Source organism: Pongo pygmaeus, chromosome 22 (genome assembly GCF_028885625.2).
Source record: "Pongo pygmaeus isolate AG05252 chromosome 22, NHGRI_mPonPyg2-v2.0_pri, whole genome shotgun sequence".
NCBI lineage: Eukaryota > Metazoa > Chordata > Mammalia > Primates > Hominidae > Pongo > Pongo pygmaeus.
Window position 1 is genome coordinate 8224715 of NC_072395.2, and position 17119 is coordinate 8241833.

The window sequence follows — 17119 nt, forward strand, 5'->3', positions numbered from 1 at the left end:
TCCATTCCATTCCACATTCTATTCTGCATTACATTCCACGTTCCATTCATCGTTCCATCGCACGTTCCATTCTGTATTCCATTAAACTTTACAATGAATGTTCCATTCCACATTCCATTCGTCGTTCCATCTGACGTTCCATTCGATGTTCCATTCCTCGTTCCATTCCATTCCGTTCCACTTTCCATTGCATGTTCTATTCCATTCCCTTCCACGTACCATTCAACGTTCCATGCCACCTTACATTCCACCTTCCATTCCAATTTCATTTGCATTGCATTCCAAATGCCATTCTATATTCCATTCCATTCCATTCCATTCCATTCCGTACCATTCCACATTCCATTCCACATTCCATTCACTTCCATTCCACATTCCATTCCATGCCATTCAACTTTCCATTCCATTCCATTCCACATTCCATTCCATTCCATTCCACATTCCATTCCATTCCAGTCCATATTCCTTTCCATTTCATTCCAATCCACATTTCATTTCATTTCATTCCATTCCACATTCCATTCCATTCCATTGCACATTCCGTTCCACATTCCATTGCACATTCCATTCCACATTCCATTCCATTCCATTCCACATTCCATTCCATGCCATTCCGCATGCCATTACACATTCCTGTCCATGCCATTCCAGTTTCCATTCCACATTCGTTTCTATTCCAATCCACATTCCATTCCATTCCATTCCATTCCGGTCCAAATTCCATTCCATTCAATTCCATTCCACATTCCATTCCTTTCCAAATTCCGTTCCATTCCAACTTCCATTCCATTCCATTCCACATTCCATTCCATTCCATTCCACATTCCATTCCATTTCGTTCAACATTCCATTTGATTCCATTCCACATTCCACTCCATTCCATTCCACGTTCCATTCACGTTCCATTCCACGTTGCATTGTGCGATGCATTCTTTGTTTCATTCCACGTTCTATTCCACTTTCCAATCCCTTAAATTCCACGTTCCATTGTGCGATGCATTCTTTGTTTCATTCCACGTTCTATTCCACTTTCCAATCCCTTAAATTCCACGTTCCATTGTGCGATGCATTCTTTGTTTCATTCCACGTTCAATTCCACTTTCCAATCCCTTACATTCCATGTTCCATTCAACGTTCCAGACTGCGTTCCATTACATTCCATTCCATGTTCCATACCACGTTCCATTTCACCTTCCATTCTATTAAATTCCATGTTACATTCCACTTTCTGTTCCATGCGGCATTCCATTATATTCCACCTTCCATTTTACTTTCCATTCCACGTTCCTTTCCATTCCATTCAACCTTCCTTTCTACGTTCCATTCCGCATTCAATTCCATTCCTCTCTACATTCCATTGCACATTCCATTCCGTTCCATTCCACATTCTGTTCCGTTCCATTCCACATTCCATTTCACATTCCATTCCATTCAATTCCACATTCCCTACCATATTCCATTCCATTCCATTCCACTTTGCATCTCACATAGCATTCCATTCCTTTCCACATTCCATTCCATTCCATTCCACGTTCCTTTCCATTATATTCCATTCCATTCCACTTTGCATTCCATTCCACTCCACCTTCCATTCCTCATTCCTTTCCAATCCATTCCACATTCCATTCCACATTCCATTCCATTCCATTCCATTCCACATTCCATTCCATTCCATTCCACATTCCATTCAATTCCACATTCCATTCCACATTGCCTTGCATACCATTCCACATTCCATTCTACATTCCATTCCATTCCATTCCGCATTCCATTCAATTCCATTCGACATTCCACTCCATTCCACATTCCATTCGACATTGCATTCCATCCCATTCCACATTTCATTCTACATTCCATTCCATTCCATTCCACGTTCCATTCAATATTCCATTCCATTCCATTCCATTCCATTGCATTCCATTCTATTAGGCATTCTATACCATTCCATTCCACAATACATTACACATTCCATAACATTGAACATTCCATTACACATTCCCTTCCACATTCTACTCCATTCCACATTCCATTCTAATGCACCTTCCTTTCCACATGGCATTCCATTCCATTCCACATTCCACAGTACGTTCCATTCCATTCCACATTGCATTCCATTCTATTCCACATTCCATTCCATTCCACTTTCTATTCCACAATCCATTCCACGTTCCATTCCACATTGCATTCCATTTCTTTAATTTCCACGTTTCACTCCGCTTTCCAGTCCACGCTCCATTCCACATTCCATTCCACGTTCCGTTCCACATACCTTTCCATTCCATTCCATATTCTATTCCATCACATTTCACTTTCCGTTCCACATTCCATTCCATTCCATTCCACATAGCATTCCACATTTCAGTCCACAATCTATTCCACATTCCATTCCATTCCAAGTTCCGCTCCACATTCCATTAAACTTTCCATTCCATTCCACATTCCATTCTACCTTCCATTCCACATTCCATTCCATACCATTCCACGTTGCATTCCACTTTCCATTGCATTCCATTCCAAATTCCGTTCCATTTCATTCCACATTCCTTTCAAGATTCCATTCCATTCCATTCCACATTCAATTCCACATTCCATTCCACTTTCCGTTGCAAACCTTTCCATTCCATATTCCATTCCATTCCATTACACATTACATTCCATTGCATTACACATTACATTCCACATTCCATTCTGTTCCATGTCACATTGCATTCCACTTTCCATTCCAAATTCCTTTCCATGTTCCATTCCACGATCCATTCCAATTTCCATTTCATGTTCCATTACAATCCATTCCACATTCCATTCCATTTCATTCCACATTCCATTCCATTGCATTGCACATTCGATTCCACATTCCTTTCCGTTCCATTCCACATTTCATTGCGCTTTCCTTTCCATTCCATTTCATATTCCATAAGACATTCCATTCCACAATCCATTCCATATTCCATTCCACATTCCATTCCATTCCATTCCACATTCCATTCCACATTCCATTCCATTCCGCCTTCGATTCCACATTCCATTCCTTTCTCTTCCACATTCCATTCCACATTCCAGTCCCATCCTTTCCATATTCCATTCCAAATTTCATTCTACATTCCATTCCATTCTATTACATTTCATTCCATTTCATTCGACGTTCCGTTCCTCTCCTTTCCACATTCCATTCAACTTTCAATTCCATTCCATTCCACTTTGTATTCCATTCCATTCCACATTCTATTCCACTCCATTCCATTCCAAATTCCATTCCATTCCATTCGGCATTCCATTCCAATCCATTCCACATTCGATTCCAATCCATTCCACAATCCATTCCATTCCATTCCTTTCCAAAATCCATTCCACATTCCATTTCATTCCAATTTTCATTCCACATTCCATTCCATATTCCATTCCACTTCACGTTATGGTACACTTTCCACTCCACGTTTTATTCCACATTCCATTCCATTTCATTCAACGTTCCATCGCACATTCCATTCCATTCCATTTCGCATTAATTTCCACATTCCATTCCATAATAACTTCCACATTCCTTTCCATTACATGTTCCATTTCACATTCCTTTCTGCATTCCATTCCATTCCACTTTTCATTCCACATTCCATTTGATTCCATTCCATGTTCCATTACACATTCCATTCCATTCCATTCCACCTCCCATTGCATTCTATTCCACGTTCCATTCCACATTGCATTCCATTTCATTCCACCTTCCATTCCACATTTCATTCCTTTGCATTTCACATTCCATTCCATTCCTTTCCACATTCATTCCACTTTCCATTCCATTCTTTTACACATTTCATTGCACATTCCACTCCATTACATTTCACATTTGTTCCATTCCAATCCATTCCATTCCATTCAACATTCCATTCCATTTAATTACAATCCATTCTACATTCAATTCCACATTCCTTTCCATTCCATTCCACATTCCATTCTACATTCCATTCCACTCCATTTCACATTCCCTTAAATTCCATTCCATTCCATTCCACATTGCATTCCAGTTGCATTTCACTTTCCATTCCAAGTTCCATTCCTCTTTCCATTCCACGTTCCATTCCACGTTCCATTCCACATTTCATCCCATTCCATTTAATATTCCATTCCACATTCCATTCCTTTGAATTCCACATTGCATTCCATTCTGTTCCATTCCACATTGCATTCCATTCCGTTCCATTCCACACTGCATTCCATTCGGTTCCATTGCACATTGCATTTCATTCCTTTCCATATTCCATTCCATTCCACATTCCATTCCATTCCATTCCCCATTCCATTCCATTCAACATTCCATTCAATTCCATTCCACTTTCCATTCCATTTCACATTCCATTCAATTCCATTCCACATTATTTTCCATTCCATTCCATGCATATTACTTTCCATTCCTTTCAATTCCACAATCCATTCCACATTCTATTCCATTCCACGTTCCATTCCTCTTTCCGTTTGACGTTCTGTTTAACATTGCATTCCATTCCGTTCCACATTCCATTCCATTCCAATCCATTCACACAATACATTCCACATTGCACTCCATTCCACGTTTCATTCCACATTCCCTTCCACATTCCATTCAATTCTATTGCACATTCCATTCCACTCCACATTCGACTCCATTCCATTCCACATTCCATTCCATTCCATTCCATACCAGTCCACATTCCATTCCATTCCATACCATTCCAGATGCCATTCCTCACCATTCCACCATCGATTCCATTCTATTCCATGTTCATTTCACGTACCATTCCACGTTCCATTCCCCATTCCATTCAAACTTCTTTTCCACGTTGAATTCCACGTTCCAATCCCTGACATTCCACTTTCCATTCCACATTCTATTACATTCCATTCCACTTTCCATTCCACGTTCCATACCATTAAATTCCACTTTACATTCCACTTTCTATATCATGTTACATTGCATTACCTTAAATGTTCCATTGCACTTTCCATTCCACCATCCATTCCATTCCATTCCATTCCATTACACATTCAATTCCATTTCGTTCCTCATTCCATTCCATTCCATTCCGCATTCCTTTCCAAATTCCATTCCACATTCCATTACACTCCATTCTATTCCCCATTCCATTCCATTCCATTACACAATACATTCCACATTCCATTCCTCATTCCATTACAAGTTCCATTCCATTGAATTCCACATTCCAATCCATTCCATTCCTCATTCCATTCCATTCAATTGCACATTCCATTCCATTCCATTCCACATTGCATTCCATTCCATTCCATTCCATTCCAGATTCCGTTCCTTCGCATTCCGCCTTCCATTGCCTTCTATTCGATTACATTCCACATTCCACTCCTTTCAATTCCATTCCATATTGCATTCCATTCCATTCCATTGCATTCCACATTCAATTCCACGTTCCATTCCACGATGCATTCCTTGTTCCATTCCACGACACATTTCACTTTCCATTCCCTTCCATTCCACATTCCATTCCATTCCATTCCACATTCCATTCCATTCCACATTACATTCCATTTCATTCTACTTTCCATTCCACGTTCCATTTCACATTCCATTCCACATTACATTCCAAGTTCCTTCCCATTCCATTCTACATTGCAATTGATTCCATTCCACGTACCATTCCACGTTCCATTCCACATTCCATTTCACATTCCAATCCAAGTTCCTTTCCATTCTTTCCAAGTTCCATTCCAATTTCCATTCCATTACATTCCTCCTTCCATTCCAGTTTCAATTCCACTTTCCATTCCACATTCCATTCCGTTCCATTCCACTTTCCTTTCCAGATTCCATTCCACATTCCATTCCACATTCCATTTCACAATCCATTCCATTCCATTCCACATTCCGTTCTCAATCCATTGCATTGCTTTCCACATTCTTTTCCAATTTCCATTACATTCCATTCTACATTTCATACTACATTCCATTCCACATTCCATTCCATGTTCCATTCCATGTTCCATTCCACTTTCCATTGCATTCCATTCCATTTCACATTCCATTTCATTCCATTCCACGTTCCAATTCATTACGTTCCACATTCCATTCCACATTCCATTTCACATTCCTTTCCAAATTATATTTCAATTTCCATTCCATTCCATTCCTTTCCACATTTCATTGTAGTCCATTCCATTCCATTCCACCTTTCATTCCATTGCATTCTGCATTCCATTCCATTCCATTCCATTCTATATTCCACTCCATTCCATTCCATTTCACATTCCATTCCATTCCATTCCACATTCCATTCCATTCCTTTCCACATTCAATTCCACTTTCAATTTCGCGTCACATTCAATGTTCCATTCCACGTCCCATTCAACGTTGCATTCCTTTCCATTCCACATTCCATTTCAGTCCATTACACGTTCCATTCCATTCCATTCCATGTTCCATTCCACGTTCCATTCCACTTTCCATTCCACGTTGCATTCCAAGTTCCATTGCATTCAATTCCATGTTCCATTCCACGTTCCATTCCATAAAATTATATGTTCCATTCCATTCCATTTCACATTCCATTTCTCGTTGCATTCCATTCAATTCCACAATCCATTCCATTCCATTCCACATTTCATTTCACGTTCCATTCCATTCAATTCCACTTTCCATTCCAGGTTCCATTCCACGTTCCATTACTTTCCATTCATCATTCCTTTCCATTCCACTTCACATTCCATTCCATTCCATTCGACTCTAAATTCCACATTCCATTCCATGTTGTATTCCATGTTCCATTCCACGTCCCATTCCACGTTCCATGCCTTTTCATTCCACATTCCATTGCATTCCACATTCCACTCCATTCCATTCCACATTCCATTCCACATTCAATTTCTGATTCCATTCTATTCCATTCTATGTTCCATTCAACATTCAAATCCATTCAGTTTCACGTTCCATTCCATATTCCATTCCACATTCCATATCACATTCCCTTGCAGTTCCATTCGACGATCCATTCCGTCTTCAATTACAGGAACCATTGCACGTTCCATTCCACATTCCATTCAATTCCATTACATTCCATGCCACGTTGCCTTCCACATTCCATTCCACATTCCATTCCACGTTCCATTCCGCATTCCTTTCCATGTTCTATTCCACGATCCATTCCACTTTCCATTCCATTTCATTCAACGTTCCGTTCCTCGTTACATTCCTTTCCATTCCACTTTTCATTGTACATTCCATTGCACATCCCATTCTACTTTCTATTCCATGTTCCATTCCACGTTCCACTGCACGTTCCATTCCACATTCCATTCCACTCCATTTTACATTCCATTCCACATTCCATTCTACCTTCCTTTCCATGTTCCATTCCACTTTCCATTGCACGTTCCATTCCACATTCTACTCCATTCCATTCCAGATTCCATTCCACATTCCATTCCACGTTCCATTCCACATTCCACTGCAAATTCCATTCCACGTTCCAATCCACATTGCATTGCACATTCCATTCCACATTCCATTCCACATTCCATTGCTTTCCATTTCACATTCCTTTCCATTCCATTCCACATTCCATTCCACGTTCCATTCCACATTCCACTGCAAATTCCATTCCACGTTCCAATCCACATTGCATTGCACATTCCATTCCACATTCCATTCCACATTCCATTGCTTTCCATTTCACATTCCTTTCCATTCCATTCCACTTTCCATTCCTAATTCAATTCCATTCCTATTCACATTCCATTGGACAATCCATTCCATTCCATTCCACAATCCTTTCCAGTGCATTCCCCGTTCCTTTCTAATCCATTCCACGTTCCATTCGATTCCATTCTGCATTCCATTCCATTCAATTCCACAATCTATTGCATTCCTCATTGCATTCCATTCCATTTCACATTCTGTTCCATTCCATTCCATTCCATTCCATTTCACATTCCGTTCCATTCCATTCCATTCCATTCCATTCCACATTCCATTCCAATCCTTTTATCATTCCATTCCATTTCATTCCATTCCATATCATTCCATTCCATTTCATTCCATTCCATATCATTCCATTCCACATTCTATTCCATTCCACATTGCATTCCATTCCACATTCCATTCCACTGTATTCTATTCCATTCCATTCCACATTTCATTCCATTCCATTACATTCCATATTGCATTCCATTCTATTCCACATTCCATTCCATTCATTAATTCCATTCCATTCCATTCCATTCCGTATTCCATTCCATTCTGTTCCCCATAACATTACATTGCACATTCCATTCCACATTCCATTCCACCTTCCATTCCACATTCCATTCCGTTCCATTCCACATTGCAATCCTTTCCATTCCACATGCCATTCCATAACATTCCACATTCCATTTCATTCCATTCCACATTCCATTCCACATTACATTCCACATTCCATTCCACATTCCATTCCACATTCTATTCCATTAAATTCGATTTTGCATTACACATTCCAATCCATTCCTTTCCACATTCCGTTCCACTTTACTTTCCATTTCGTTCCATTGCACATTTCATTGCACACTACATTCCTTTCAATTGCACCTTGCACTCCATCAATTCCACACTCTATTCTACATTCCATTCCATTCCATTCCATTCCACATACCATTGCACATTCCATTCCATTCTATTCCACTTTCCATTCCATTGCTTTCCACTTTCCTTTCCATTCAATTCCACTTTTCATTGCATTGCTTTCCACATTCTATTCGAAATTTCATTCCATTCCATTCCGCATTCCATTCCATTCCATGCCACATTCCATTCCATTCCATTCCATTCGACATTCCATTCCACATTCCATTCCATTCCATTCCACTTTCCATTCCACATTCAATTCCATTCCATTCCACATTCCATTCCATTCCATTCGATACCACATTGCATTCCACATTCCATTTCGTTCCAATCCAAATTCCATTGCACATTCCATTCCATTCCACTCCACATTCCATTCGACATTCCATTCCATTCCTTTCCAGTTCACTTTGCATTCCACATTCCATTCCACATTCCATTCCATTCCACTCCACTTTTCTTTCCATGATCCATTCCACATTCCATTCCACATTCCATTCTGTTCCATTCCACATTCCATTCCACATTCCATTCCACATTCTATTCAACGTTCCATATTCCATTCCACATACCATTCCGTTCCATTCCGCTTTCCAATCCACATTCCATTCTATTCAATTCCACAATTCATACTACATTCCATTCCACGTTCCATTCCATGTTCCATTCCACCTTCCATTCCATTCCATTCCTTTCCATTCCATTCCGATCCATTCCATGTTCCAAATCATTCCTTTCCACATTCCATTCCACATTCCATTTCACATTCCGTTCCACTTTCTATTTCACTTTAAATTCCATTCCATTCCATTATATTACACATTCCATTCCATTACTTTCCACATTCCATTCCACATTACATTCCACGTTTCGTTCCACATTCCCTTCCACATTCCATTCCGTTCCATTCCACATTCCATTCCACATTCCATTCCGTTCCTTTCCACGTTCCATTGCACGTTACATGCAGCATTCCATTCCAGATTCCTTTCCGTTCCATTCCACATTCCGTTTCACATCCCATTCCACATTCCATTCCACATTCCATTCCATTTCATTTCACATTCCATTCTCATTCCATTGCATTCCATTCCACATTCCATTCCACATTCCATTCCACATTCCATTCCATTTCATTTCACATTCCGTTCTCATTCCATTGCATTCCATTCCACATTCCATTCCACATTACATTCCTTTCCTTTCCACATTTATTTCCAAATTCCATTACTTTCCATTCAACATTCCATTCCACATTCCATAACACGTTCCATTCAATTTTCCATTCCACTTTGCATTCCACGTTCCATTCCACTCCATTCCTTTAAACGTTCCATTCCATTGCATTCCACGTTCCATTTCATTTTATTTCACATTCCACTCCCCTTTCCATTTCACATTCTGTTCCACATTCTGTTTCACTTTCCATTATATTCCATTACACATTCCTGTCCATTCAATTCCACTTTCCATTCCACATTCCCCTCCACATTCTATTCCATTCCATTTCACCTTCCATTCTATGCCATTCAAAATTCCATTCCACATTCCTTTCCATCCCATTTCACTTTCAATTCCATTCCATTTTACTTTCCTTTCCATTCCACTTTCCATTCCATTCCATTCCACAGTCCATTCCATTTCATTACACCTTCCATTCTGCATTCCATTCCATTCCACAATCCATTCCACAATCCATTCATTTCCTTTCAATATTCCATTCCATATCATTTACTTTTGGTTACATTCCAATCCACAATCCATTCCATTCCACATTCCATTCCATTGCCATCCACTTTCCATTCCATTGCATTCCACCTTCCATTCCGCAATACACTTCACTCCATTCCATTCCTCATACCATTCCATGCCATTCCATTCCATTATATTCCATTCCATTCCATTCCACTTTCCATTCTATTCCACGTTCCATTTCATATTCCACACCGTATTCCATTCCATTCCACGTTCCATTCCACATTCAAAACCACATTCCATTCCATTACATTACAAATTCCATTCCACATTCCATTCCATTCCATTCCATTCAATTCCACATTCCTTTACACATTCCATTCCAAATTCTATTCCACTTTCCATTCCACATTCCATTCCACGTTCCAATCCATTTCATTCCACACTCCATTACACATTCTATTCCATTTCATTCCGCATTCCATTCCACATTCCATTCCATTCCACATTCCAATCGGCATTCCATTCCTTTCCATTCCACATTCAATTCCACATTCCATTCCATTCCATTTCACACTCCATTCCATTCCGTTCACATTCCATTCCATTCCATTACACTTTCTGTTTCATTCCATTCCATTTCAGTCCACATTATATTCAATTCCGTTACATTCCACTTTCCATTGGATTCCATTCCACATTCCATTCCATTCCGTTCCGCATACCATTCCATAATCCATTCCATATTCCATTCCACATTTCATTCCATTCCATTCCACAATCCATTCCATTACATTCCACATTTCATTCCGCATTCCATTCCATTGCATTCCATTGCACATTCCGTTACATTCCGTTAAATTCCAGTCCAAATTCTATTCCATTCCCTTCCATTCCACATTCCATTCCATTCCATTCCACATTCAATTCCATTCAATTCCACATTCAGTTCTAGTCCATTCCACATCCCATTCCATTCCATTTCACATTCCATTCCGTTCCATTCCACATTGCATTCCATTTATTCCATTCCATGTGCCATTCCGTTCCATTCCACATTACATTCCACATTCTATTCCACATTCCATTCCGCATTCCTTTGCCTTCAATTTCACATTCCATTCCATTCCATTACTCAATCCATTCCACGTCCCATTCCACATTCCATTGCATTTTCCCTTAAATGTTCAATTCCACATTCCGTTCCACATTCAATTCCATTCCAAGGCACATTCCATTCCACATTCCATTCCATTCCATTCAACTTTCCATTCCATTCCATTGAAAATTCCATTCCATTCCTTTCCACATTCCATTCCATTCCGCAATCCATTCCATTCCATTCCACTTTCCATTCCACGTTTCCTCCTATTAAGTTCCACTTTCCATTCCATTCCATTCCATGCTCCATTTCATTCCATTCCACATTTCATTCTGCGTTCCATTTCAAATTCCATTACCCATTCCATTTCGCATTCCATTCCACATTCCTTTCCACATTCCTTTTAACATTCCATTCCACATTGCATTTCACTTTCCACATTCCATTCCATTCCATTGCACGGTCCATTTCATTCCACATTCCTATGCATTCCATTCCAAATTCCATTTCTTTCCATTCCGCATTCAATTCAATTGCGTTCCATATTCCACACCACATTCCCTTCCATTCCATTCCATTCCACATTATTTCCACTGCATTCCACATTCCAATCCTTCCATTCCATTCCATTCCACATTCCATTCCCCTCAATTCTACATTCCATTCCATTGACATTGCATTCCATGTTCCATTCCACGTTCGATTCCAGTTTCCATTGCACGTTCCACTACGACTTCCATTGCACGTTCCGTTCCGCGTTCCATTCAATTCCATTCCACATTCCATACCATTCGATTCCACATTCCATACAATTCCATTCCACTTCCATTCCACTTTCCATTCCATTCCATTCAACTTTCCGTTCCATTCCATTCCACGTTCCATACCATTCCATTCCATTCCATTCCACATTCCATTCTATTCCATTCTGCGGTTGATTCCACATTCCGTTCCACATTGCATTCCGTTCCATTCCACATTAAATTCCACATTGCATTCCATTTCATTCCACTTTCCATTACACATTCCATTCCATTCAATTTCACATTCCACTCTGTTCCATCCCATATTCATTTCCACATTCCATTCCACATTCCTTTCCACATTCCATTCCTCATTCCATTCCACATTCCACTCCGCATTGCATTCCACATTCTATTCCATTCCTTTGCACATTGCATTCCATTCCATTCGACATTCCATTTTATTTTCCATCCCACATTCTATTTCACATTCCACTTAGTTCCATTCCCCATCCCATTCCATTACATTCCACTTTGTGGAATGGAATGTGGAATGGCATGTGGAATATAATGTGGAATGGAATGGAATGGAATGTGGAATGGGATGTGGAACAGAATGGAATGGAATGTGGAATGGAACATAGAATGGAGTTTAATGGAATGATGAATGGAACGTGGAATTGAATGGAATGGACTGTGGAATGGAATGGAATGTGTAACGGAATTTAATGGAATGGTATGGAATGGAATGGAATGGAATGTGGTATGAAATGGAAAGGAATGTGCAGTTGTATATATAATGTTATGGAATGGAATTCGGAATGGAATGTGGAATGGAATGGAATGTGGAATGGAAATTGGAATGGAATTGAATGTGGAATGGAATGCAATGGAATGTGGAATTGAAGGAAGAATGAAATGCAATGGAATGTAGAATGGAATGGAATGGGGAAAGTAATGGAATGGAATGCAATGTGGAATGGAATTGAATGGAATGTGGAATGCAATGGAATGCAATGTGGAATGGAATGGAATTCAATTTAATGTGGAATGGAAGGGAATGGAATGTGGAATGGAATGGAAGTGAATGTGGAATCAAATGCAATGGACTGTGGAATGGAATAGAATCAAAAGTGGAATGCAATAGAATGGAATGGAATGGAATGTGGAATGGAATGGAATGAAATGTGGAATGGAATTTAATGGAATGTGCAATGTAAGGAGAATGGAATGGAATGGAATACGGAATGGAATGGGGAATGGAACGGAATGTGGATTGCAATGGAATGTATTTGAATGGAATGTGTAATGGAATGGAAAGGAATGTGGAATGGAAAGGAATGTGGAATGCAATGGAACGGAATGGAATGTAGAATGGAATTTGATGGAATGTGGAATGGAATGTGGATTGGAATGGAATGTGGAATGGAATGTGCAATGGAATGGAATGGAATGTGGAATGGAATGGAAAGTGGAATGTATAGTGGAATAGTACGTGGAATGGAACGTGGAATTAATCACGGAATGGAATGGAATGGAACGTGGAATGGAATGGAACGTGGAATGGAATTGAATGGAACGTGTAACAGAATGGAATGGAATGGAATGGAATTTGCAACGGAAAGGAATGTGGAATGGAATGGAATGGAATGCGGAATGAAATGTGGAAAGGAATGTAAAGGAATGTGGAATGGATTGTGGAATGGAACGGAATGGAATGGAATGTGGAATGGAATGTATTATGGAATGTAATTGACTGGAATGGAAATGAATTGAATGAAATGGAAGGGAATGTGGAATGAAAAGTGGAATGGAATTTGAAATGGAATGAGGAAAGGAACGGAATGGAATGGAATGGAATGTGGAATTGAAAATTGGAATGGAATGGAATGTGGAATGGAAAGTGGAATGGAATAGAATGGAATGTGGAATGGAATGGCATGGAATTGAATGGAATTTAGATTGGAACGGAAAGTGGAATAGAATGGAACACAATGTGGAATAGAACGTAATGGAATGTGGAATGCAATGGAATTGAATAGAATGGAACGGAATGATAAGTGGAATGGAAAGTGGAATGGAATGGAATGGAATGTGCAATGCGATTTGGAACAGAATGTAATGGAATGTGGAATGGAATGGAATGGAATGTGGAATGGAATGTAATGTAATGTGGAATAGAATGGAATGGAATGGAATGTGAAATGCAATGGAATGGAATGGAATGAAATGGAATGTGTAATGAAATGGAATGGAAGAGGAATGGAGAGTGGAACGTCACGCAGAATGGAATGGAACGGAATAAAATGTAATGTGCAATGCAATGTGGAATGGAAGGTGGATTGGAACGTAATGGAATGTGGAATGCCATGTGGAGTGAATGGGAATGGCATGTGGAATGGAATGGAATGGAATATGGAATATAATGGAATGGAAGGTAGAATGGAATGGATAGCAAAGTGGAATGGAATGGAATGGAATGTGGAATGGAATGTGAAATGGAAATAGAATGGAATGTGGAAAGGTATGAAATGGAGGGTGGAATGGAAAGAAATTGAAAGTTGAATGGAATGTTGAACGGATTGTGGAAAGGAATGGAGTGGAACAGAATTGAACGGAATGAAATGGGGAAAGTAACTTGAAATGGAATGGAATGGAATGTAATGGAATATGGAAAGGAATGTGGAATGGAAAGTCGAATGAAATGGAATGGAATATGGAATGGAATGTGGAATGGAAAGGAATGTGTAATGGAACGGAATGGAATGTGGAACGGAATGGAATGGAATCTGAAATGGAAATAGAATGGAATGTGGAATGGTATGGAATGGAGTGTGGAATGGAAAGGAATTGAATGTTGAATGGAATGTTGAACGGAATGTGGAATGGAGTGGAGTGGAACGGAATTGAATGGAATGGGGAAATAACTTGAAATGGAATTGAATGGAATGGAATGTGGAATGGAATGTGGAATGGAAAGTGGAATGAAATGGAATGGAATGTGGAATGGAATGTGAAATGGAAAGGAATGTGGAATGGAATGTAACGGAGTGTGCAATGAAATGGAATGGAATGGAAAGTGAAATGAAACAGAATGGAATGAAATGGAATGTGGAATGGAATGGAATGAAATGTGGAATGCAATGGAATGGAATGAGAAATGGAAAGGGCAATGGAATGGACTGGAAAGGAATGGATTGTGGAATGGAACGTGGAATGGCATGGAATGGAATGCAGTGGAATGTGGAATGGAATGTGGAATGGAAACTGGAAAGGAATCGAATGGAATGTGGAATGGAAGGTGGAATGGAACATGGAATGGCATGGAAAGGAACGGAATGGAATGTGGCTTGGAGTGTGGAATGCACCTTGGAATTGAATGGAATGGAAGTTGGAATGGAATGTGAAATTGATTGGAATGGAAAGTTGAATGGAATGGAGTAGAATGTGGAAGGAATGGAATGGTATGGAATGTGGAATGGAAGGGAAAGGAGTGGAATGGAATGTGTAATAGAATGTGGAATGGAATGGAATATGGAATGGAATGGAATGGAATGTGGAATGGAACGGAATGTAATTTATACTGGAATGGAATGGAATGGAATGGAATGGAATGGAATGTGGAATGGAATGTGGAATGCAAATTGGAATGGAATGGAATGTGCAATGGAAAGGAATTGAAAGTGAAATATTATGCAATGGAAGGTTGAATATAATGGAATGGATTGTGGAATGGAATGTGGAATGCAATGGAATGGAATATAGAATGGAATGTGGAATGGAATGGAATGTGGATATCAATGCAATGGAATGGAAAAAATGTGGAATGGAATGCAATGCAATGTGGAATGGAATAGAATGGAATGGAATGAAGAATGGAATGGGATGGTATGTGGAATGGAATGTGGATTGGAATGTAATGTGGAATGGAATGTGGAATGCCATGGACTGGAATTTTGAATGGAAAGAATGGAATGGAATGTGGAAGGAAATGTGGAATGAAATGTGGAATACTATGTAATGGAACGTGGAATGGAATAAGTAATGGAACGTGGAATGGAATGGAATGGAACTTGGAATGGAACATGGAATGGATTGTGCAATGGAATGGAACAGGGCATGGAATGGAAAGGAATGGAAACTTACATGGAATGGAACGTGGAATGGAGTGGAATGCAAAGTGGAATGGAATGTGGAATGGAATGTGGAATGGAATGAGGAATGAAACGTGGAATGGAATGGAAAGGATTGTGGAATAAAACGTGGAATGGAACATGGAATGTATCGTGGAATGGAATGGAAAGTTATGTCGAATGGAATGTGGTATGGATTGGAATGTAATGTGGAATGGAATGGAATTTAATGTGGAATGCAAAGTTGAATGCAACGGAATTGAATGTGGAATGGAATGTGGAATGGAATGGAATGGAATATGCAATGCAATGGAATGGAATGTGCAATGCAATGGAATGGAATGGAATAGAATGTAATGTGGAGTTTAAAGTGGAATGGAATGTAATGGAATGTGGAATAGAATGTGAAATGGAATGTGGAATTTAACCTGGAATGATATGGAATGGAATGGAATTGAATGTGGAACGGAATGTAGAATGGAACGTGGAAAGGAATGGAATGGAATGGAGTGGAATTGAATGCAATGGAAAGTGGAATGGAATGAGGAATGGAACGTGGAATGGAATGGAAAGGAAAGTGGAAAGGAATGTGTTATGGATTGGAATGGAAAATGGAATGGAATGGAAAGGAATGTGTAATGGAAAGTGGAATGGAATGTGGAATGGAATGTGGAAAGGAACGTGGAATAGAACGGAATGGAATGTGGAATGAAATGTGGAATTGAACGTGTAGTGGAATGGAAAGGATTGTGGAATGGATTGTGGAATGGAATGTGGAAAGTAATGGAATGAAAGGGGAATGGAATATGTAATGGAATGGGGAATGGAATGTGAAATTTAATGG